The sequence below is a fragment of the Pinus tabuliformis genome, chromosome X (assembly GCF_031772625.1).
Source record: "Pinus tabuliformis cultivar Carrire ecotype Pingquan chromosome X, CPIR1, whole genome shotgun sequence".
Classification (NCBI taxonomy): Eukaryota; Viridiplantae; Streptophyta; class Pinopsida; order Pinales; family Pinaceae; genus Pinus; species Pinus tabuliformis.
This window is the reverse complement of record NC_142308.1, coordinates 1,077,120,462-1,077,147,634: the sequence shown is the minus strand read 5'-3', so window position 1 is coordinate 1,077,147,634 and position 27,173 is coordinate 1,077,120,462.

Sequence of the window (27,173 nt, the reverse complement as noted above, 5' to 3'; positions counted from 1 at the left end):
TTAGCTAACAAAAAAATATGTTGAAAGGATTCTATTGGATTAGGAAAGCTGGAAATAACATTTAGTGCACACAAAGATGAGGATCCTCTTCCATTCTTGAGGAAGCCGTCTAGCAAATTTGGGAGGGGGATTTCAATTCAGTGGAAAAGAAAAAAGCCAACTCCTAGTAGTGTTTTAGTGGACAAGATCTTTCAACAAGAACAAGTTGAGGAGGTTCATATTGACTATCAGATTCTTTTTCTATATCAACTTCTTTTCATATAATATTTCACAATATCCCTTTGATTTCAAAGATGTGTTGAGCTCTACTTGGATGTCTCTAATAGGATATGTGCCTCCTAGTTTAGAGAAGCTTATAACCAAATTTTTCATTAATAAAAGGAAGGACATGGATAAAATCCTAGCACCTCTAAAATCATCATATGCCTCATCCAATATTAGTATTTTTTATAATGGATCTATGGATGTGGCATGCCATCCACTCATCAATTTCATGGTGTCATTCGAGAATGGACTAGCCTTCTAGAAAATGGTGGATGCTCTTGGAAAATACAAGGATGCACAATATATGGGTAAGTTATTCATTAAATTCATTGAAAATGTAGGTTTCGAGCCTTGTTTTCAAACTATCATAGATAATGGACCTATTTGCAAGGATTCTAGCATGATTGTTGAAACTAAAAATCGATAGGTAGTTTGGAAACCCCACTTGTTCATTCTTTGAATTTAGCACTTAAATCTATCATATCAAATATGAGATGGATCAGAACTCTCATAGATGATGCACAACATATTCAAAATTTTGTACAAAACCACACAAATATCCTCACAATTTATAAAGAGTACGAAATTTTACCATTGTTGAAAATAGTGGATACTTGGTTTTCCTTATCATTCCTCATGCTTAAGGAGGTTGGGGGGCAAGAATCTTATTGGGGCCATCATTATTTATGAATTTTGGTCCTTCTTGAAAAAGATGGATCAAAATGCTTCAAAAAAGGTGAAGGAAACAATTTTGGAAGATGCTTAGTGGTAGAGGGTATATCTTACCATTAAGAGCATGAGACATTTCATTTATTTGTTGTGGATTGTAGAAACAGGGCAATCCATCTTAGCTATAAGGGGTGGCACACCATGATAAAGTATGCGAAGACCCATATTATAAAGAATTAGTGCCTTGAGTATGGGATATTAGCAAAGATCTTATTCATTGCCATATGGGGCATTCTTATCATTAGATGGGAGAAGAATTGAATATCATTGTATTTCTTGGCTCACTCATTAAATCCAAAGTACTCTAGTAATGGCTAGCTCAATGGTGGGTCTTTAAGTAAATTCTCTCCTCACATTGATAGATAGGTTTTACAACAGATAAAGAAGCATTTAAAACGATATATCATGATTGAGCATTCCATGATGAGATGGAGGAAATTTTCAGAGAGTTTTCCATTAGCAACAAGATTTTTATGTGCTTAGGGGATTAAGAAGAAATATTCTTGCTAGGGAACTCATGGGGAAACATGTCCTATTTTATAATAGCTATCCATTAGTCTCCTCTCTTAGGCTACTTCATCCTCTTGTTTCTAGAGGAATTGGAGCACATATGGGATTTTCACGCTTTGAAGAAGAGAAAGCTTGAGTAATCTAGAGTAGAGACAATGGTGTATGTGCACTCCAACCTTCATCTTATGTATAGGATGAGGGACAAGTTGTTGAAGGGAAAGAAAAAGATGTGGGATGTAATTCTTGTGTTTTTTTATCACCACTAATGCAGTATATAGTTGTATAAATATTTTATAAACGTTCTAATGTTTGAAAAGTTTAGATCTTGTATCAAGATAATGTTTCATGGTTAAGTGTGTCTTGTGTCAAACACTTGTATTGGCATGTCTTGCATGTTTGGTGTCCTAGTGTCATGTGACTTGGACAAGTAGATTTTGTCATTGTCATTTGTTGCATGTATTTAATTAGGGCTAACATTTTTTAATGAAGAGTAAAATTCTCTGATTTACTTTTTAATTATTTATTTTGTGACTAGAAGAACCGACAATTGGGATAGTTTCACACTTGCTTTACATAATGTCGATTCCAACTGCTACCAATATAACCTCTAGGTTCCTATGTATGCCCCTTTCGTAGACAAGTGTTAATCGAGGGATTCGAAATTTGGATCTCATATTTTATATAACACTTCATAACATGGCTTTTCCAATTGAGCTTTCCCCCAAGGGACTCTCCAAAAGTCTATTTTATATAGATAATTTCTTCTTTTTTAGATACACATAATTTCTTGATAGAGTTTCTATTTCTGCCCTGCTTCTTTTGTGAATTTTTCTTGGTATCTAGAATGAAGTGAGAATTTATAAAAGATTCTATGTTTCTGCCCCCTTTTCTTCTAATAATAAAGACTACCTTTGATTATAATTATATATATATATACCTCAATGATTACATAGAAAAATTAAAAGTATTTTTCCAATACAAGTCTCTCTCCTTGCTACATATCTTTGTTCCTTTCGCAATTCACTCGACTTCAAAGGTGAATTACTTGGATTCTGATTCTTTCTGCTCTAACACCATGTTAAACTTTTAAGTGTGAAAGAAAGATCCATACATTTTTAGAAACAAATTCATGTAAAATAAATGTTTTTTTATTACAATGAAATCATTTTATATGGGGTTAATATCTTTTTATGTAATTTCCTAGGCAATTGGATAATGGTACAAATTTACTATCTTATTTAATAATATTTGATCCTTGATTTATTGGTCACTTATATGAATGTGAATTTTACATTGGATTATAAACATTATTGGAGCATTAATACCCCCAACAAAAGGCATGGCGTGGGGTAATAAAACCCGAACATCACTTGTTATGTAGCCCCTCTACCCTTGTAAAAGACACAAATTTGATTTTTTCATAGCAGTCAATTTTTGAGTTTGTGAGAGAACTTTGGTGATCTGACTTTTCCACGTTTTTGGTTCATGTTTTTCTAGACAATATATGTGTAAGTGTAAGTTGTTTCCCAATATCTAGACCCAAACTTACCAAAATTTCCATTGGACCTTGATTTACATCAATTTCAATGAACTTAGATTATAACTTAAATGGGAATCTGAGTGGAACATTTTATCTTTGACTATTCATGTTTTTCAAGTTTCTATTGCTGAAAGTAAGCATTTGAAACATAAAAACCTTCAATAGAACCATCGAAAAATCTTTGTATTCACTCCCAAAAAGAACCTCATCTAGCTTTCAACTGATGCCAACTGAAAATATTCTTGCTACAATCCAAAAATGTCTTCTTCCACTGAGAAAAATGGGTTTTGTTGTTCACCAACCATCCTCTTTCTATTAGTGTATCCTATCTTCGGTCTCAGACAATGAATCTCCAAGGTTTATGGCATAATGTGAGCATCAAATACACTAGTGGAGTCTTAACATATAAAAACAAACTTTTTTTTTGGTTTCTTTTCTTGGGTGGGAAGTTGGCCCTACCATAAGTGATACTTGGGCCTTCCCTATTGGGTAGAGGGATATCCATTTATCTAGTGTCGTTTGTGATAGGGGACATTCCTGGGTTGGCCCATGTGGACAATGGATGGCTCAAATATGTTCCCATGTTGTCCCTTGTTTTGGGATGTAAAGAGATGCCCATGAGTTGTTCCATGTCACCAATTCCAAGGAAGCAGGGGATGTGTCTAACCCCTTAGTTGACTGCAATAGATGCACTTATAGAAGCTACAAATTCTATAACAATAGCCTTTGTTGTTTTTCGCAACAGGCTTGATGTTGAAGAAGCTATCAAATTAGTTTGATTAGAGGAGGTTCTGCATGATTTTTTACCGATTTCTTTTTCCTTGTCATTAGTTTTGAAAAGTAGGGATTGAATTATCAATTCATGCAGTCATTTTGATTGTATTCTGTGACATTAAAAATTGTGGAACCCTAGAACTGTTTGTGACGATAATAATGTTTTTTTGTTTGCAAAGGCTGAAAATGGGGTCTCGTTGAAGGAGGTTGTGAAGTTGACATGGAAGACTTACAAGTACATATTTCCTTAGTTGTTTCATTTTTAGGTCTTGTGAAGTATTGAATTTGTTTGAATATTTCCATAAGTTATATCTTTTTAAGTTCCAGGAACAGATGTGTGAGTTGACCCTCATGTTAGGCCAATTATATTTTGCTCACAATTGGTGATACCATGAAGGTGAAGTTCCTAGACCTGGTGTTGAAGAGCTCTTTGGAGAAAACATACAACATACCATTCATTATAACAGGATAAAATCATGTCAAAATTGGAGATTCCTATATTCCATTCTACCTCTATCCAAAAGCATCATGCTCGGAGGTTTTATGGTTTACTTTTATTGATGAAGCACAAGAGCCCTCACTGAGCAAGATTTGATGGGATTTTCTGTATTCAACTGTATAGGTGTCATTTTTTTGTTCGCCAATGGTTGAATAATAAATAGAGTGAACATGGTATGAAGAGACCAAGTTGCAAATCTCGTGGACACTTTTCCCACCATTCTAATGTGGTGCCAAGTAATAAATAAATATTAACTTCACATCAATTGGACATGCGACGTTTCATTTGAGTTGGATAATACCCCTATATATGGGGCTTCTTGATACAGGCAGTTCACATCTTTTACTTTTATTCTTTCAATTCTCCAAGGGGATTTCTTTGTCCTGATCTAAGTGCATATCTTGAATGATATTTCTTCAGTCTTTTACCAAATGGGTTGCAGTTTCTAGTTTATGGTAATTATGGCAATAGACGCTAATTTTTGGTTCTTGAATTGATAATCATCTTGCACTTTTCATTTCTCCCCTCTAATTGGTTTTGTAGTGAAGGTTTGGCAATCCATTATATTGTTGAGTTGTGACAAAGACACCAAAGGGAATTTCAGTGTTTGCATTTCATTTCTTCGTTAAATTTGCTTGATCGTTTTGGATAAATATAGCTTTTTAAATCACAAATGCTTCCTTTATAAGATTCTCTTTGTTTATGCATTGCATTATTATTAAATGTATTCCTCTATCCTACTTCCTCTCTAATATTAGGGCCTCAAAAGCTAGTTTATTCATCCTTCTTTTTGCAACATTGTTTAAATCAGGAGTGTGTACAACTATTAACATAATATTTTTTCTTCTCATTAGAACTTCTTATCATCTATATATCGAATTAGCTAGCCTTTTTTAGTGATATACAACTAATTATAGTGTGGGTCAAAAGTGAAATATGGTAGCATACCACCTTGGTCAAGTGATATACTGCATTATAAATATTTTAGGGTTCTTAAATGTTTGAGCCATTTAGATACTTAATGCAATGGAGCGACTAAAAATCCGAAAGGTCATATTCCTGTGCAATGGCATATTGCATTATAGAAATTCTAAGTTTCTTAAACATTGAGTCATTTAGATACTTAAATGGGGGCAATTGTCAAATCGAAGAATCATATATTGAAATGACATACTACACAATAGAACTTCTAAGTTTCTTAAATATCAATGTCAATGTCAATGTATATTTAGCTTCACACCTCAGGGCTTTTGAACTATCTAAACTTCATCTCGAGTATAGAGATAAGGGAACTCGAATAGAGAAAATCGAAATGCATTGATGTCGCTTGGATTCATCTGACTTCACCACCAGTGTAAAGATAACGAAATAATGAAACTAGAATAGAATAGGACATTGAACTTCATTGACGGGGCTTTGAAACTCCACTTTAAAAAAATGGTTTAGGCATTGATTGTAGTTTTAAATGGAAATACCCTTCATTGATTGAGAGTTTTGTAATCTCTCCTTTTTATTATATATTTTTTATTTTTTAATAATAATAATAATAATATTATTATTATTATTTTTTAACTAATGCCACAAATTTCTATGATGCAGTGTTTGATTCATTTTTTTATTCATTGTGAAAATAGATTTAGAACCATCCAGAACCCCTAGAGAATTTTAAATATTTTTTTGGTCAAATTGCTTGTTATTTTTCTCTATTAACACACACACACACACACACACAGATATATAAGCACACATTGATAGACATCAAAACATTGATCTCATTATACATCTCACATTGCCAAAAAAAAAATCATAAAATTAACTAAATTATAATTTTATTTTAAATTATTAATAATTATAAAAAGAATTAATATATCAGTTAAAACATTTAAAAAACATGTAATAAGCTTTTTAATCGTGGAGATTCTTAGCCTATAAATAGGTTTCAGATTATCAATACCATAAGCCCAAAAAACCATAATTACACACACACACACACACATATATATTATTGAAAAGAAAAAATGATATAATTACCTTTGAAATAAATTTCAACCCTCTATCTAGATTACTACTAAAAATATTCAATAGATATTTCATAAAGGTTAAATGCCTACAATCCATAAAATATTGATAATTAAATTTAAATTCTAGAAATCTTGTTTCCACACACACACACACACACACACACACACACATAATTGAAAAGAAAAAATGATATAATTACCTTTGAAATAAATTTCAACCCTCTATCTAGATTACTACTAAAAATATTCAATAGATATTTCATAAAGGTTAAATGCCTACAATCCATAAAATATTGATAATTAAATTTAAATTCTAGAAATCTTGTTTCCAAATAAACACACACACACACACACACACATAATTGAAAAGAAAAAATGATATAATTACCTTTGAAATAAATTTCAACCCTCTATCTAGATTACTACTAACTAAAAATATTCAATAGATATTTCATAAAGGTTAAATGCCTACAATCCATAAAATATTGATAATTAAATTTAAATTCTAGAAATCTTATTTCCAAATAAACATGCCTATCAAAATAATCATTGATTTAATTGAGCCTCAAGGGTTAGCTCAATTGGTCAAGATCACATTGCTAAGTACTTTGCTGATTGGGAGGTCATAGGGTCCCTTCGGATTGATCTGACTGGATTAAATTTAAAGTTCAACATGACCACCAAGTTTCTCTACAATATGTTTCCCAAGTAAATCTACCCAAATTTACCGGGATTAAATTCAAAGCTCAACATGACAATTAAGTTTCTCTACAATACATTTCCCAATTAAATCTACCCAAATTTTCCCTCATGGTAGAAAAAAATTGATTTAATTGTAAAAATTATAGAATATATATTTATAGTTGATTTGATTTTATAAAATTTTTATTAAAAAAGTTAGGATAGTTATGAATATTTTGTTACTTAGGTTGTAATGTAAATGAAACAAGAGGAAACCATTAGATTGCTATTGAGTATTATAAGTATCTTAGAAGTGTAAAGTACAAAATAAAAAAAAATTCAAAGCTTGACATGACAAACAAGTTGCTCGGCAATACATTTGGCAAATAAACAATTTTGCAGTACATTTGACATGTTATATTTATATATTACCTTAATAGTGAATTACACATAGTTTATCTTTCCACACACACATTGTTATTGGTTTGCATAACTAGTTGAACTATTTATCAATGCTTGAAAGAAAGTTGATTTAGAGATTAAATAATTGGTTATACCCACAATGAATACTTGCTCAAATATAGATTCCATAATTCACTACATGACCACATTTTATCACTTTATGGACATTAATCTTATTTTAAATAAATTGTTAATTTTGCATTCAATACATTTACCTACAATCAAAATTTAACATCTTTGGGTTGCATCCAAGGTTCTCTCCAACTCAGTATGGAAGAGGTGTTGTGATGTTATGTTATGTAAATGAAAATAATAAAATAATAAAAATAAAAATAACTATGCCTTAAAATAAAAATAACTTTAAACTAAAATAATAAAAACAAAATTTTCAAGTAGTTATTATTTTTTTGGGTAGTTAATGTAAACTTAATTTAAGATACTGATGATTTTTTAACTCGAAGTTTATGGGTACTGATGATATTCATGTGGAATATAACATATTTAAAAATAAAATGACTTTTTATTTATAGAAAATAAATGTTAATTGAATTTTATAGTTATAATATTTTATTATATATTAAAACTTTTGAATAGATAAAATTGATTTTTTAAATGATTTGGTAGTTTTTTTAGATGATTTAGTAAGACAACGAGAATTTTTGTTATATATAAAATTTCCTAAATAATTTTTTATTTCAAAATTTGGAACGTGTGAAGGATCAAAAGCTCTCTTCCATTGACCGATCAAATGGTAAAAATTATTTTTGGATTGAGATCGTCATAAAATGAAAATTTTGGCACTCAGAGTTCAGGTTGCTAAAAAGTTTCTTCCAATGAAAACACACAAAAATTAAAAAATAAAAAGGAAGTCGTGGATGAAGGAAGCTTATAAAAATGTTAAATTAATTGTAACAAAAGAATTTACGAATCACATTGGAAATTAACTTTAATTTGGAAATAAAAGAATTTATAAATTAATTTTAATTTGGAAATTAATATTGGAATTAACCAAATTTCATTAAATATCAAAGAAGCATACTAGAAAGTAGAGAGATGAGTCTTATAATAAAATTGAAAAGAAAATTTCTACACAAAGTAGGAATGATTGATCATAATCTATTTACTAATAATATTATTGTTATTAACTTTTTTTAATTAATTAATAAAGTATTGTAAAAAGATTTTGAAAATATTAAAATTATATATGGTTATGTAAATATTTTATTAATTATATTCTTAATATTAATTATATTGAATGTGAAATATAATAGGTAAATAATATTACAAGGACATTAATAATAATATTATTATAAACAACTTAGATCCATCTTAATTTTGAATCTATCAAGGACCTAGAGTAATCAAATCTCTTAAGGTGCAAGCATCTTTTTTGAGTGCAAAACTTAAGAAATTTGATCCCTCTTGGCGCTTGATAGATTCATAGTTAAGGTGGATCTAGACTGGTAGTGAGAATTCCTACTGGTAATCCCAAGGGGCTTAATGAATTTTAATCCTAATACCCCCATGAACGTTTGCTGAAGAGCATCAACCAATCAAGTAACCCTTGGGGTTCATATACGCTAACACTTATATTTACGCCGTAAGGCGTTCCCTATGAAAATAACTTTCCTTCCAGGCCACCTGTACCTACATGAGCCATTGATTGGCATGTTAGAAGATTAAAATAATTGAGACCATTGGATTGATTTTTAATGGGTATTAGTCGGTATTAATCAGTTACTAATCAGTTATGATGCTATGATGCTATTCAACATGATTAGACTCCAAATCCTGCTACCTATACCTACATGAGCCGTTGATTGGCATGTTAGACGATTAAAATAATTCAGACCATTGGATTGATTTTTAACGGGTATTAGTCGGTATTAATTAGTGACTAATCAGTTATGATGCTATTCAACATGATCAAACTCCAAATCCTGCTGCTTGGAACAAAGATCTTTGATATTTCTGGTTTAATTTCTCACGCCTTTTCCATAGCCTCAACATGATTCAGAGGCTCTTGATGGCCATTTGCAAGCTTTCTCCTACGTATCTGTGGCTTTCTCTTGACTACAATAGACCTTCAATCTTCAATTGAGGCAGAGGGTTTTACTACAGCAAAGGTTGACTCTTTAATTGAGGTAGAGGGTTCCTAGAGCGTAGGGTTTAATGGATTAAATTATTTAATTGAGGCAGAGGGTTCCTACAGCGTAGGGTTTAATGGATCAAATTCTTTAATTGAGGCAGAGGGTTCCTAGAGTGCATGGTTTAATGGACCAGATGGTAAACCAATGGTCCCGTCTTTTATTGCTATAACCACCGAAATGCCAAGGTTTTGACAATAAACAGCGAAATTCCAAGGTTTTGAGTTTTATATGATTGCCCTTTTTTTAGAAGTAATTTGTATCTGGTTTGAAGTGGGAAACCACCTGCCAATATGCTAATTTATTAATTTGCCATTATACAATATCTTACAGGCGTTTGAAGATTTTTTACTTCCAAAATACAACGAAATTCAAGGATTTTGAGTTTTATATCATTACATTCTATTTTGAATAACTTTTTTTGTATCTGGTTTGCAGTGGAAACCACCTGACAATTACACTAGCAAGTAGTGATGTTGTAGCTATTGAGATGGAACCCTGAGAACAACGAAAGAGATTTTTGAAAGCCTGTATATTAAAGGTGAGCAAATGAGAATGGTGGCCAGAACCCTGAGAACAAAGAAAGGGAATTTTGAAGGCATGTGTATCAAAGGTGAGAAAAACCAGCACCTTTTCAATACGCTTGGTGAGAAAGAATCTCCTAGTCACACAAGAAAGACTAAATTTTAACGTTCATATTTTTCAAACCCGATTCATTTTTAGTTCTAATACAAATTAGGACGAAATGTTAAAAGACAAATCTGTTCCTAAACTGAATTGAAAATGGTTTCCTGCATGCACCCTGATAGGACAAAATGTTAAAAGACAAATCTGTTCCTAAACTGAATGGAAAATGGTTTCCTGCATGCACCCTGATATCAAGAAAAAATTAGAAACGCTGAAAACTGAACTTCAACATACGGAGACGCACAAGGAAGCAATTGCATTTGAAGAGGCAATTGTTTCAAATGCGAATGGCAACCAGAGGCTTGATAACAACAAAAGGGATTTTGAAGGCCCAGTTATATCAAGGGTGAGCGAAACTAGCTTCTATTTAGGATTCCTAATGAGAGAAAAAGCAGTGGTTTGGAATCTATGGGTAGCATCGGTACTGGACTTTGAAACCACCGATGGTTTTTCCGTGGGACCATTAGAATCTGGAAATTTCTATTCTTATTTGGATATTATATTGAAACGCCTAGTGGGCTTCCAATGTAACCATCTAATATTTAACAGAATTATTTAGCAAAGTTTGTAGTTTAGCAGTTTCGTTAAATTTGGGGATTTCTAAATGTGTCCACGCACTCCCCACACCCCCGCATAGTTGGATTTTAATTTATTTTTTTGTTGTGATAACATTTCTCCTGTTCATGAGATACGTAGTTGGATTTTAGTTGAATTGATGTAATTCCCTTTTCTGCATTGTTGTGATTTGTGCATATTTTTTTCAGGTTATTAATATGACGTCAACAATCTTCAGACGCGTAAGGGGGAAGATTTTAATGTAAGGGGGATTTTGTTAGGTTGTTACAGATTTTCTTATTTAATATTTATTATAAATTCATTATGATAAGATATTCTTTTATTTTTTTATTTAAAAAATATATTTTATTAAAATTTAATAATTATGTATTATATAATATTTTAGTATATAAAAAAATTAATTTAAATAAATATAAACTATATTTTGTTAGATAAAAAACATAATTTGTTTTTTGACAATTATAAATAATATATATAAATAAATAGCATACTAAACATGGAATAAATTCAATATATTTCTAATCATTTCTTGTTTTTTAATGTATTTAAAAGTCGATATTTCTCTAAATTTTTCATAAAGTAAAATGTTTCCAATTTTTTAAACCAGTGGCTTTCACCTCTTGATATATTTTCATTAATGGCTTCTTTAAAGTAATTTGCTCATTTTTTTTAGTGAGAATTTTGTTGATATTATCTTTGTATTGAATATAACTTATTAGGAAAATAAGTTTTTATTTTTTCAAATGTTATTTCTATAATAAAAAAGGGATAAAAAAGAGAATATCAATATCATTTATATTTATTATTAGTTAATAAATTTATATTCATTTTAAATTAGATTATATTGAAAATACTTTAAAGATGTTTATTAATGGTTTTCAATCAAGATGTGATTTAAAGATGTGTATTAATAGTTTTGAATCAAGAGATGTTTTATAATATGGGTTAGATTTATTAGTAAAAAATCTATAACAATAAAATAAAAAAATTAATGTGAATTTAATTTAAATATTCTCCCCCCACTAAATGCTGGAAATATTTTCAGGCCATTAGATTAATTCTTAATAGTTAAGAGAAAACTAATAGTTATGGTGTTTAAAGTAATCAAACAATTGATTCTTGTTTCTTGATAGCTTAACGTTGAGGCTTATTCCTTTTTTGTATTGATTCTTGTTTCTTGATGGCTTAACGTTGAGGTTTATTCCTTTTTTGTTTCTCTTGGTCTATTTGTTCATTAGCCCTTCCAACCATTTTCCATTCATGTTTGGCCAGTATATTATTGTGTGGTTAGAAAAAATTCAATATCTATTAGAGTTTATAGGTTTACTAATTTGCCCAAAACATTTTTCCTCTTAAATTTTTCCATGTCAATCATTTTCTTGTGAAGGGAAAAGATGTTACCATTGTTTTCTAAATAATTGTTGTTCCACTATAAGATTCCACTTTTATTTCAATAATTTCCCAATTAGTACTTGAGTTATTCATGAAGTCATTGAGAGGTGGTTGATATAAGGTTGTAGTATACCTAGGGGGGATAATATGGGGTACAAAGGGAGGTACCCAAGGGAATAATGTAATAATGGGATGGGCCATAGTGTAACAGCCCTAAAATAACAATACATAATTAATTATATTAATCAAGCGAATTATAATCAACATGCAATTTATCAACTAGTTAATATTAAATTTCAAAAGAAATGTGAGGAGAGACAACTTACCTGTGGAACACTAGTTGAATTCTGCTAACTGCAACAAAGTCTTGGGGATAACTCTCCACCCAACCATAGGCTCAGTTGCACAAAATCTTGCTACAACTGGCCACCCCCGAGCCCTCAATCAACGTACTACTGCCAGGGTATCCTTTGTCTCACAACTGTATTCTCCCAAGAGAATGGATGGTGGAATCATGGAATGATGGAATGCCTCTCATATTCCTCCCCATCTATTAAATAGAGCAAACATTGGAAGGGGAACCACATGCACACACTCCATGTGTCAACATGCAACTTTACTGCTTTCTTGTTTTATTCTTTTGTTTTTACTTTTTGATAACTTTATTGATTTTTACTATTTTTCTATTTATTCTTATTTATATTTATTTAGAGCATGTAATTAATTTATTATTATTAATTTATTTTATTTATTAATTTATTAATTAATTTATTTGATATTATATTATATTATTTATTATTTATTATTAAGGGACATTACATACTTCCCCACTTTAAGGAACTTCGTCCCGAAGTTAAGTTTTTTTTGTTATTTATTATTTATCATTACATTTATTTTGTTATTTATTACTTCATGTAACAGTCCCGACACCCTCTGCTGAACTAGTATAACCAGCAAGCATCGAAAGTTTCACAACACCCGGGAAATCCCAAGGAATCTCTGTCCTTTTTCCCACTTTCGGAATCAGGCATAAGCCTCCTCGGTCTGTATCCTAGTCCAAGGCTGGCCCCAAGGCTCGTGCCTAACTCAGACCTCATCTGCCCCAAGGCAGGCATCCGGTATAGTGCTCAATGTCACCGGCATCTCGCAAGATTGGCCCACTCCCTCCACAACTCACTAAGGCACACAACCCCAGGCATCAAAGTCCTTACACCCCTACTAGACTTCGACATCCCAATACAATATTAGGCACCTAGCCTAGAACATTAGGCACTTGGCCTCCTCAAGATGGTCCCATAGCCCTTCAAGAGCTATCCATCAAGAGCTACACAAGACAAAGGAACCACTGGCATATGCAGTGTTGATTGAGTTTGTCCCCAGCCCATATGGTGTTACTTATTCTCCCTCGTGTGTATGGGCTCGCACGAGATCATCAAATAAACCGGCCCTCTCGGCCCATTTGTGGAGTCCTGTGAACCATCACACCTCAACATGCAACCAATGTATTAGCTATACCATCATAGTATCATAGAAAATATTCCACATGCCAAGTCTTGTATGTCATCATGAGAACATTCATCATTGTTAATCGCAACATTATGAATAATAACGAATTGCATGCTCATGCATGTCATAAATTTGTATGCAACTATCACATGCTTCACCTCATGAAATACCATCATAAGTTATAACATCAACATATTTGCATCAAAGAGATATCATGACTTCACATAATAAATGAACCACATGTCAATAAACCTCATATTATAGCATCATAATTCCTATGCCATGTTATGCATATCATATTCCTCATGACCATACAACACTATTATCGTAACAACTAAATAAATATGTGCATCATTATCCTTATATGATCACCTCATCCTAACATTATAATCAACAATCCCATGTTGAAATAATCGTTAACTGAAACCATAACTAAGATCATAGTGTATGATTTAGATATATCAATAAAATTTAAATAATAGGACAAAATTTAGATGTTTCACAAAAAAATGTTCCCTTTACATGACCCTAATTTTATATGAAAAGTCATCATTATAATCCATTTACTTCCCTTATCTTTGTGTCAAATCTTCATAAAAACTTTTAAAATCCATACTTTGTTTTGAGTACTACTACCACTTCAAATTTTCTAAGACTCTTGACAATTTTAACAAGTAATATCATTTAGTTTACTTATTTAAGGCTGGCTAACCATCAAAGACAAAATAAAAACCATAATTCTATCATCTTAAAATAAAATTCCTTATAATACTCATGGTTTTTGTCATAAATTGGATTAAAATGAACATGCACACCATAAATCTAATAATCTATCACTTCAGTGTTATTCACTAGATGTATGCCCCAAGGAAGCAGTATGAGTTTTAATCGTCTTCTCTAATCTATGAAATTCCATATTAATGTTATTCAATGGGGCACCTCCCTTAGCTATCCATAAGACTTAACTGGGTAGGAGATTATTTCATTTATGCTTAGGTGCATCCTCTTTTCCCCATTTGGCCTTTTTGTTACCATCCAACGAGTGATGATTTGGTCTAGTTCCATCGTACTTTCTGTGGCTCCTTCAAAATGACTATCATTATTATCACAATCATTAAACTCCATTCACCGCTATTATAAATATTCCAAAGCCTACCATCATGTTTTAGGATAAGCTATTGCATTTGTGGATTTCTTACCTTTGTTTATGCTACAAATAGGAATCTCATATTTCATTTGTGAACATCCATTCAACTTTCCTTACAACCCATCATCTTGGATGAAGTATCTATTTATCATTATTTTATAAGTATCTCATCCTTATTACTTTTCAACAAGTTCATTGTTTTCCCTTACTTCATAGTATAACATTTAACTTTGGCAATCAACTTACAATTCTTCTTTCTTTTCTCATCTTCTCATTCTAATGATGCCTTACTATTTTTATAGAGTAGTGGCCTACCATCTCAACATATATTTCTTCCATTTTTTCTTTGTTTGTTGGATGCCTTCAGTGAATTGTATTATTGTACTCTCAATTTGGTCACTTATAATTTCTCCACATATTTCTTGAGTATTTAATGCTTTATTTTCTTCATCAAGTTATCTCAACCATTTTAGCATACTATTTGATTGTATATTAATTCACATATTATGGTCTTGTCATAATGTTCATAGTCATGCTTTCATTACCATTCTTCCTTTCTTCAAAAGATAAAACCTTTGGAAAGTCAATCAAATAATATTTACATATGCGCAAAAAAAATCACGTGAATAGTTTCAATCATTCATATCAATATACTACCCCTTCCTTCTTATTCCTTTATGTATCATATAGACAATTTATAATTTTCTTTTGCGCTTTTTTTTTCAAGAGTAAAATTTTCTGTCTAGTCGTTATCCTTAAGCAACAACTTATTTGTACTTATCAACTCTACTAAACACAAAATAAACATTTATACTTATTGGTCACACTAGTTTGCATAGAAGTACATATGAATATATACAAAATTAATTAAGTTTATCAATCCATTGTATTGTTTTTCACCATCTCTCTAAAAGGCCACATCCTCAAAATAGCGTTAACCAAATAATATTTCAATACCTAACTTATAATTTATTAATTTTCCATTTAACACTAGTTTTCCATTTCCAATTTACTTATCTATCACACTTTATTTACTTAACCACATAATCAGACAAAGATGACAGTTATCAATAAATGATGAGATAGGCGAAAAGGACTTTGCCAAATTTATCCCATGGTTAATTGATCAAGATGGGAAACTTGTTAATGTTTTTAGGACATCTGAATTGGACTTTTACTGTTGTTGTGGATGCATTGAGACTTAGAAATCAGCATATCATATTTTCCAGAATTTCAAGAAGCTAGAAGGTCAAGGCATCAAGATGACTTATCACTTTATTGTGCAACCTTGAGCGTAAACATATGAAAACACTTATCACTTGAGATATGTGTGAAGCTTATGACAGTGTTTAAATTAGGATAGTAGTGAGACATTTTGTTGAGAGAAATGAACTAACAATAAATCACTCTTGTGTTCCATGCATAAAGTTCCATGCATAAGACAGTCCTAGAATTGTTAGATTATTCAAATGCAGATGCAATGCATGAAAGGCTGCCAAGTCACAACTATAGATCAGATCTCATAATATATTCAGAATAGAGAGAACACTTATCAAATTTATGAGATTTTACCCAAAACAAAAGTGCCAACTTACTTGATTATTTCCTTAAGGTATGAGGCAAGCTAAGAGATAGAGAAAATACATCAAACTTTATGAGATGCCACTATTCTAGTTAGATTTATCATTGCAATGTCAGATCAGACTTCTGTAATAAAGGGATTATTCTTCTAACAGTCAAATCAATCACCTAGAATTAAGGTCAAGAACATATGATACAAGAACCCAAACTCTTTAAGTGTCCTGGTGATTATTATGTGATATCTTTTAGAGTGTTTTAAGCTCTTATTATCATTAGTTTCAAATGTGATTAGCCAGTGTAAAAGAGATCAGACTTCTCAAATCCTCATATCCAAAATTACCTTCAACCTTATTGCTAATGCAAACAATTCTCTTTCACCAACGAACCAAAATTACGTAAAATTTCAGAAATTAAATTTATGACAGTAGTTAGGTTCAACGAATATAAGTGCAACAAGTAAACTTAGGACAGCAAAGGAAATGCCTACTACAATCAGATATATCAACCCTCTCAAAAATGTTGTGAAAATCACTTGAAATTTGCGATGAAATTAATTAATTAAATGCCCAGTGTGCTTAAGAATTTTTTTTCAGTGAAATATGAATTTAATGCCACTGCTGTGTAAATTTTATTTGACTGAAATAGGAAGGCAAAGGTTAGAAAATATGCAATGGATTTTAGCTAAATGATGAAATGGTGTGGAAGGAATTAAAACTGAAAATTATATTCTTTTAACAATCAACAAAAATCTATCAAGTATATCAAAAATGAATGCATATCGTTATGCAGATAATAATCAACAAATAGATAACAAAAACAAAACATTTCTGAAATGACAGAGAGAGACAGGAATCCAATACCTTTAACAACTTATATGCATCCTACTTGCAACGAGACTATGACAACACTTTACTTCATTGCAATTTTGTTATTTAGAATTCAAAACAAAAAAAACACTTAAGCTGAAAAGAAATCCACCCAATGCAATTAAAAAAATTCAGGACCTAGCTTTACCTTAACTGTTATTGAGTAATGATTGATGTGTATAGAGCTTCTCTCTACTATATTGAGCCCTACAACTTTCAAAAACAAATCCACTGTTTCTACAATATCGAGCATGGATCAGGCAACCCACAAAATGAAATTAAAAAAAAAATGATTATGAGCCCAGAAAGAATATAGTTTCACCTTATTTGTTTTTAATAATGAATGATATTGATGAAGCTTCTCTCAACTATGTTATGCGTGATCAGATCTAAAAGACTGTCAAAAGGAACAAATAAACTAGGATCTATACTAATTAGAACCAAGTCAACAAGGAAGCCACCCAATGCAATCAAATAATCAATGGATGCATTGCAGACATAACTTGACCTTAATTGTTATTAAATAGTTTCCTACAATGTCAATCCTTGCATTTTTCCAAATATAAATGCCAAAGTTATGAAAAACAACAAATAAGCTATGATCTCAAAACAAATCCAGCAAGCAACCCACCAGATACAATTAAAAAAAAAAAAAACATGGACGCATCTAGAACATAGTTTTTTACCTGTTCAAAAGAGTTTTTCTCCTCCAAAATATAAACCCCAGCTATTGTGAGCTAGAAACAAATAAAGTATGTCAGCAAAGCTATTACCTACTTTGCTAAGCTCTGCAATTTTCTAAACCCAAAATGTTGTGCGGAAATATCAAAATAATTTAATTGCACAGAGTAATGCTGTTATCTACACTTAAAATGTTAAACCTTAAATTAAAAGTTAAGTAAACCGCAAACAAAGTGCCCTGAAATAAAAGTCATTAAACCTTAATTGTGCCCAATGGTACAAAGAATTGCATCCTGTGCTTGTGCTTGTTTATATGCCACTTCATCCTTGATCCAATTCACATTAGGAACACAGGATGTACTCTACTCTTTGTTCTGGGGTCAAAAATGTTTTCTGAAAAATTTCCTCCAATTTTGTATTCTATGTATGGCCATTGGCAAGGGTAGGGGGAACAAATCATGCTAATGAGACATCTTCTATGTTTTCCCAGTGTCCCACTAAATAGGGCTTGGCAAATGTCTAACGGGAAATGTTCATAATGATCAGCAACTTCCATGCATGCAGGCAATCATTACTAACACTGTTAAATCATAATTACACTTAATTTTATCTATTTAATGGATAAGGCTGATTTATGGAAACCCATCACCCGATCCAACACCTTTTGTCATAGTTAGCGGAATTTACGACCATGTGGCAGGTTGGTAGTGTTTTGGTTTCACAAATCAAAGGGATCTTCATGTAGATGTTCACCATGCTACAGCATGTTACTCGATATTTCTGATTATTTGGGAAGTGTGCACATAGAAGTGGAAGGTGTCTCGGATGGAAACCTCCTCCCGTGACTGTCAAAAAAAAATACAACATTTTAAATCACTGGCATAGCTCATAGATTTTCCAGGTACACCTGATGGGCTACAATTATTTCATTATAAATTCGTAATATTGCTGGCTTCCATAGGAGTATAGAAGCCCTTGATCAAACTGTCGGTGTACACTGTACACCTGTCAAGGCTAGATAACATTTTTTTCCAGGAGGTGTTGATTGTGATTTTAAAAGTAGATGCATAGTCAAGGGTAGAAACTTATGATGTCTCTGTCATTCTGGAAGTTGCTTTTTATGATGCAATTATTTGTTAATCAAGAGTCAGAATGACACTCACTGTTAGTCAATTCAAGCACGTTTTTGTGGGAACCAAAATCTAAAATATTTGTATAATTGGAATAATTCAGAAGAACCATGGTAGCCATATTAAAATTATGTCAATGTTTCGGATCACCAGCTACATCCATCGTCAAGACAAGGATAGTGTTTAGAGTTGATAAGAAACCCACTTACAACACTCATTTCCCAAACTAGATCCATGGCGAAAATAAACACAGTTGCACTCTCCATTAAATTATGAAAAGAAAATAGTAAAATCCAAGTGGTATTAGAGCCCATAATAATAAAAATAAAAAATAAAAATAAAAAAACTTCTGGCACATCTACTTTGAATTTCATTCAAAATCCGCTGCAAAGAAAAGATAAGAAGCTCGAAAATCAATAAAAATGAAGGGTTTGCAGACCATGAGCAGTGCAAACAATATAAATATAAATATATAGCGACCCATTTGACATCTGGAGTAAAAACAGGCAAACCGTATCGCCACTGCTATCTGATAAGGGTATTTACGCATTTTAATTTTTGAACAATTAATAATTATTTATTTTATTTTTTCAATCATTTAAATCTCCTCTAAAAACCGAAAAGAGAAAACCAAGAAAACCTTTAAAGAAACAAAAACAGAAACCCCAAATGGGCATGGAATATAATTAATAGCTCCATAAATTTTCCCTGTCTCTCTTACCTCTCCAAAATGGGTTTCTGGTGTTCTTCCTGTGCACTTTCGAAAGTCATTGCAAGTAAATCCTGCTTATGTGGGAGCATTTATATATATATTGTGTATATATCCTACTGTTGTATATAGATTCAACTTAGATTTAAGCTCTGCTTTGGCTTTGGCTTTTGGATTAAAATATTTTTATGAATCTTTGATTTTATTTTTCAATAAAATAATATTATTGATAATTATTGTAAACAATAATAAAAAATGATAATACGATTTTTCTCCATTAAATTTTTAGAGAATATTTTATCATGAAAGTAGTAAATATCAAGAAATAATCAAAATTCCCTACATTAAAATGCTCATAGGCCCCAAGTGTTTGAGCTTAGCCTCTGATACCATATGTAACAACCCCGAAATAACAATACATAATAATTAGATTAATCAAGCAAATTATAATCAACACACAATTTATCAACTAGTTAACATTAAATTTCAAAAGAAATGTGAGGAGAGACAACTTACTTGTGGAACAGTAGTTGAATTCTGTTAATTACAACAAAATTTCGGGGATGACTCTCCACCCAACCGTAGGCTCAATTGCAAAAATCTTGCTACAACTGGCCACTCCCTTCATTTCCTCCTAGCAGATATTCATAGATATATTTTTATTTTTCTCCTAGTTTTAATTTCCTAATATTCCATGTCTAGTAGCTTCAAAAATGGAAACTTCTTCACTTCATTCTACTTAAATTTCTCACCTCCAGTCATTGTGGTTTCTTTTCCTCCTGTCTTAAAAGCATAGCATTGATACACTTTGGAAATATTGTTACTTTTCCCCAACTTGGGTAATACCCTATAAATAAATTCATTAAGATGGCTACCAAATGTAATCCACTTATCATTTCCTGTTTTAAGACATCAACATAATAAAATTGCCTGATCATACATCTTGTTATCCATAAATCATGCATATAGTTAGTCACCTATGGAAAACTTTACAATGTGGCTCTCCCATTAGAGGGAAAATCTATTATAGATGTTGTCGTGCACACAACTTATCTCCTCCAATTGATCAACTTTATTACGGATTTCCTTCTTTAATCTATGTCATCATACCTTCAAGGTTCCTTCAAGCTTACCTTCATTATTACCATGATTATTCAACTTCATTAGTTGATTGCTAATATTTTCTTCTTTATGTGCATCATCCTTAGATAGACCTTATAGTGATACCTTTAGAGTACCAAGTTATGATTATACTAAACTCTTCTATTATGTTCTAAAATAGGTTGCCTCTTCTTGTTGATTTCTTACCCTTGTTGTGACACTTCCTCTCAACCACCTCAAGTATCTATCTAGCACTTTTTTTTTTTTGTTCATCTGATCCAAGTTGGCCATAATCACATGAGCTATCATTAGTTATCATCATTAGAAAAATTGCAAGTTTCTCCTTTCCATTTCTCCTTAGACAACTTTATCCAATATATGCAATTAACCTTGAATCATGAAACCTCATGTAACATTATACTCAACATCATAATAATTAATTAAACTATACTGAGATTATAGTGTACGATTTAGATGTATAATAAAGTTTAAACAATAAAACATGATTTAGATGTTCCATAAAAGTATCTGTCTTAGCTAAGAAAGAACTCCTAATTAGTTCACCACACATTTTAATCAAGTTGAATTTTACATCACTTCCAATGTTATACTCAGCGTCCTATAGTTTCCGTTGATTTTTTTTTTTTTTTTTAATTTCCAATTAAATTTCCAACAAGTGTATTTTATTGAAAAATTCATTCTAAATTAATATTTTAGTAAAGAAATTGTAAGAAATTAATTTACATAGGTCGCTGAAATAGAGATTTTAACAACTCCAACACAACAACGCTGCAGATATTGAAGGACCCTAAATCAAACTCTTAAAATATTGACACATGTATCATTTTTTTTTGGCCACGTTTGCAATTTATTCAACGTAGTGGTTTGCTTAGTAGGGTGTCTGGATCTCTCACAACAATAATCCCATATGCATAGCAAGTAATACATCAGACTTTTTCTGGAAATTTTAGAACCATTATGAGAAAGCATGCAATGACAAAGTTACATGTCATAATACTAGATAAAATCTTAAGTCTAGATACGTTCTCACAATTGCCAAAGAGTAAAGCAATAATGGAAAAGCTCAGGCAGGTTTTGATCAACGTTTTTTTTTAACACAGAATAGTTTTGACCATTCTTGAAGAGGATATACAACAACAATTAAAAAGCCTGCTACGGTTTTGAAAACTTGAGGAAGATCTTTAACTTAGTTCACAAACACTTTATTGTAGTTATAATGATGATCTACAGGACATATAACAAATAATTTGGCCACATCTGCGCCTAACTTGTTCAGTTTGCAAATTGCCTTCCAGTCACGCTTACTGGTTAGGTCATAACATTCACTTCAAGTAATTATTATTGGCTAGCTGATAACATTTGAGATCCAGTCATAGCCTTTACGTTGGTGCAAGCATCCTGATTAATACCAAAACTAAAAATACCCAAGAACCAGGCTGTCATGTTATATTATCAGATTTGAGAAGTTGTTATATTATGTTGTAATGTGCACGCTTATGAATTGGCAATCATCATGGCCTAGTTTCTTAGGATTCCACTTACAACAATGCCAGTGACCCGGAGAAACCCCACATCATGATCTCCTTATAGAAGCAAAGACAAGCTTGAAAGTGAACATCTTTTGAGCTACAACACAGTGACCCAGGGCACTCTCCAAATCACCCTTGCTTAATATAAGCAGATGCATCCATCCTAAAAAAGTCCCTAAACTATGGAGTAGGTATTCGATTGCATCTTGACATGCATGTTAGATCATATTCTAATATATAGGTCTCCGTGAAAATTCATTTATGAAATTAATATTTTCAAGAACGAATGCATCTTACTTTACAATCTCACAATGTGGACCAACAAAAATCAGAATCATTCTGCAAACAGACTCAATACAAATATGCACATGCATGGGCAACAACTAATTAACTAGATTGTAGGTGTATACAATTGAGCTAAACTGAACAAAATCAAAAGAAATTGTGGGATCTACAAGTGAATAAAATCAAATGAAATTGTAGGCATGTAGAAGTGAATCCTATCAAAGGAAATTGCAAGCACATTTTATTGAATCCAATCAAAAAGAAGCTGCAGGTATAGACAACTGAAGTCAATTAAAAGAAATTGCAATTATACACAAGTGAATTCAATCAAAAGAGATTGTGGGTATACACAACTACATCCAGTCATGAAATTGTGGGTATGTACAACTAAATCCAATGAAAAAGAAACATGCATTTTACTTGCCATCGATAGATGGCACGTATGAACCTAGATATCAATTCCACAACGCTAAAGAAAAAATTTGTTCTACAAAAACCAAAGCATGATAAGAACAATGAGCACTCACATTGATGACCTCAAAGGCAACATCCCACCGATGAAATAAAACAAGAAAGCAATATAGACATGATCAAATCTCTCATTCCATTCCACAGTGCCCTTATCCCCAACGGTCTACATAGCAGTACAGTTTCTCTCAACGCTTCTCAACCTGGAACCTAATTTGCCTCTCGACCCCTTCCATTTAATATGAACCATCAAATTCAACTTGTTTGAGCCACCATTAAGACACAACCCTTCAAGCTCATGCAGAACAAAACCCAGTTGAAATTTCTGAGTAGATAGAACAGGATATGGCATCCATTTCATCATCTTGGCGCTGTTTCTGGGAAAACTAGTGTCTTTTCGATCTGCTAGCCCTCTAGGATTGGTAGCTATCCTAAAAACAAACAATCAAAGCAATTCGAGATTTCCTCTATGTATGATAGATAAGAGAGAGGCAAAGGAACCAACCCGGGTCTTCCGCTTAACTCCTTGCTTGATCTCTCTCCCCCTTGACAGAGCTTACAACTGCTCTCCATACTTATCCCGCTTGGAGAGTACTTGTAGTAACACAGTAACAAATAACTATCAAAGCATCTTGATCTATTATATCATAAACAATGCAGAATCAGAAATACATTGAACATACATTGGCATTCACAAATACACGATTGTATGGAGGAAAACTCAAAGAACTTTATTAAAATAGAAGAGAGAATTACAACCCAACTGCCTGATCTAGCATCATCCTCCCAGCATCAAATCCTTCCTCACCTCATGAAAAGCAAGATCACCCAACAATACAATGCTCTTTCTCAAAGACAAACTATCAACACTTCCTTACAAATTACAAAATTCCAGCCTCTAGATCTCTCAGATGAGGGATCCATTTATAGATGTATGCAAGGGTGTGAGTCATCTCTGGGTTTTTGATTAGTGTCATTCCACTTGTTGTTCTTGGTTCCACTTGGAGATTTCTTGGATCTCTTACTCATCCCTGGGCAAATTCAGAGAGGCAAGTGTCATAGGAGAAGTTTCTAGAAGATTCCATGAGCATCCACTTAGCAAACTGTCTCAGACATTTGTCCATTCTTGCTCATCGCACCCCATAGAAGGCCTCTTCAGTATGCATCACACTTGGCTAGTGTAGAAGTCAGTATGCATCGCACCCTGACAGTGGAGCAGTCAGTATGGTCTAGTTTTAGCGAGTTTTGAGTGGTTGTTCAGGTGGAACTTTTGGGGAATGATGTAATTAGTTGACCATGATCCTTTAGGGTATGAAACAACACTTTTAGGGGTTAAAGAGCCCTTGGTTTATCGACATATAAGATTGGGGTTGCAGTGCCCAAATATGTCTATAACAGTTTCCCCCTAAAGCATGAAGTCGTAAATCTTTTGATCCTGGGTGAAATGCTTTATCATGAGGATTTGAGGTATTCGAACTGGAAGGTGACCTGTATAAGATACAATACAGTACATCATCATCATATTATTTTCATAATCTAGCTGAGGCGGGCGTTCCCATACTCAACTTTATAAATTCATTTTCATGTACATAGAACAGATAATCGTCTGCGGTTGTAGACTAGTGATTCTTTATATGTAGAGTCATCATCCCTAGCTTGGATGATCATCTGTGCAACTTTTGTGAACATTTGATGTCTTTATATTCCTGAATATATCGCAGCCCGGATGGACTAAACTAGATCCAGGGTCTTCAAACTCGTTCAATCTTCGCCCGATGTACAAGTTGATCCATGTGAAAAGATGTCCTGAAGTCGAACATGGATAGACATCGCCTGATTACCAACCAATAATGTAAGCTGTTAACATGTGTGAGAGGAATCAACGATAATGATAATGACCCTCAAGGTACTACAGTACAGTTCACATGGTGTGAATATATGATCTGATGTCAAACACCACACAAAATCTTTCGGTCGAAGGCCATTGACGTCAACCTGTCGCCAGAAGTGAGAAACTTGCCATTGAGGCATGCAAGATTCAAAGTACTGAAAGGGTTGTTTCTAAGTCAACTTCTTGGATAATGAGCTGATGTCGACAAGAAGTGACTTGTCGTAGGAGTGTTTCTGGGAAAACTAGTGTCTTTTCTATCTTCTATTCCCACCAAGACGAGTAGATATCTTAGAAACAAACAATCAAAGTACCTAGAGATTTCCTTTACGTATGATAGATAAGAGAGAAACAAAGAGGGCCAACCTGGATCTTCCACTTGACTCCTTCCTTGATTTCTCTCTCCCTTGATGGAATTTGTGACTTCTCTCCTACTTGTCCTACTTTATAGAATACCTGTAGAGACAAAGTAATAAAACACCATCAAAGCATTTCGATCTATAATACCATAAACAATGTAGAATCAAAAATACATTAACCATACAATTGCATTCACAAATAACAAAATTCACAAATACACGATTATATGGAGGAAAACTCAAAGAAACTTTATTAATAGTAGAAAGGAGGATTACAACCCAGCTGTCTAATCCTACATCATCCTCCCAGCATCAAAGCCCTCTTCACCTCATGAAAAGCAAGTTCACCCAAAAATACAATGTTCCTTCTCAAAGACAAACCAATAGCACTTCTTTACAAATCACAAAGTTCTAGCCTCTAGATCTCTCAGATGAGGGATCCATTTATAGATATTTGCAGAGGTGTGAGTTAGCTCTGGGTTTTTGATTAGTGTCATTTCACTTGTAGTTCTTAGTTCCACTTGGAGATTCCTTGGATCTCTTACTCATCCCTGGGCGAATTCAGAGAGGCAAGTGTCATAGAGGAAGTTATGAGCATCCACTTAGCAAACTGCCTCAGAAATTTGTCCATTCTCGCTCATCGCACCCCACAGAAGGCTCTTTCAGTATGCCTCGCACCTAGCTAGTGTAGGAGTCAGTATGCATCGCACCTTGACCAAGGAGCAATCAGTATGGTCCAGTTTTGGTCAGTTCTGAGTGGTTTTTCAGGTGGAACTTATGGGAAATGATGTAATCAATTGACCATTATCCTTTAGGGTTTGAAACAAAACTTTTAGGGTTAAAGAGCCCTTGGTTTATCGACATATATGATTGGGGTTGTAGTGCCCAAATATGTCTATAACAGTTGCCCCCTAAAGCATGAGGTCGTAAATCTTCTGATGTAGGGTGAAATGCTTTATCATGAGGATCCGAGGTATTCGAACTAGAAGGTGACCTGTATAAAATACAATACAATACATCATCATCATTTTATTTTCATGATCCAGCTGAGGTGGGCATTCCCATGCTCAGCTTTATAAATTCATTTTCATGTACACAGGACAGATAATCGTTTGCTGTTGCAGACTGGTGATTCTTTGTATGTAGAGTCATCATCCCTTAGCTTGGATGATCATCTGTGTAGCTTCAGTGTACATTTAATGTCTTTATATTCTTGGATATATTGCAGCCCGAATGGATGAAACTAGATCCAGGGTCTTCAAACTCGTTCAATCTTCGACTGATGTACAAGTCGATCCATGTGAAAAGATGTCCTGAAGTCGAACATGGAAAGACATCGCCTGATTACTAGCCAATGATGTGAGTTGTTAACAAGCGCGAGAGAGATCACTGATAATGATAATGAACCTCAAGGTACTACAGTACAATTCACATGGTGTGAATATATGATCTAACATCGAACACCACGTAAAATATTTCGGTTGAAGGCCATTGATGTAAACTTGTTGCTGGAAGTGAGAAACTTTCCATTGAGGCATGCAAGCTTCAAAGTACTGAAAGGGTTGTTCCTTAGTCAACTTCTTGGATGATGAGCTGATGTTGATAAGAAGTGACTTGTCG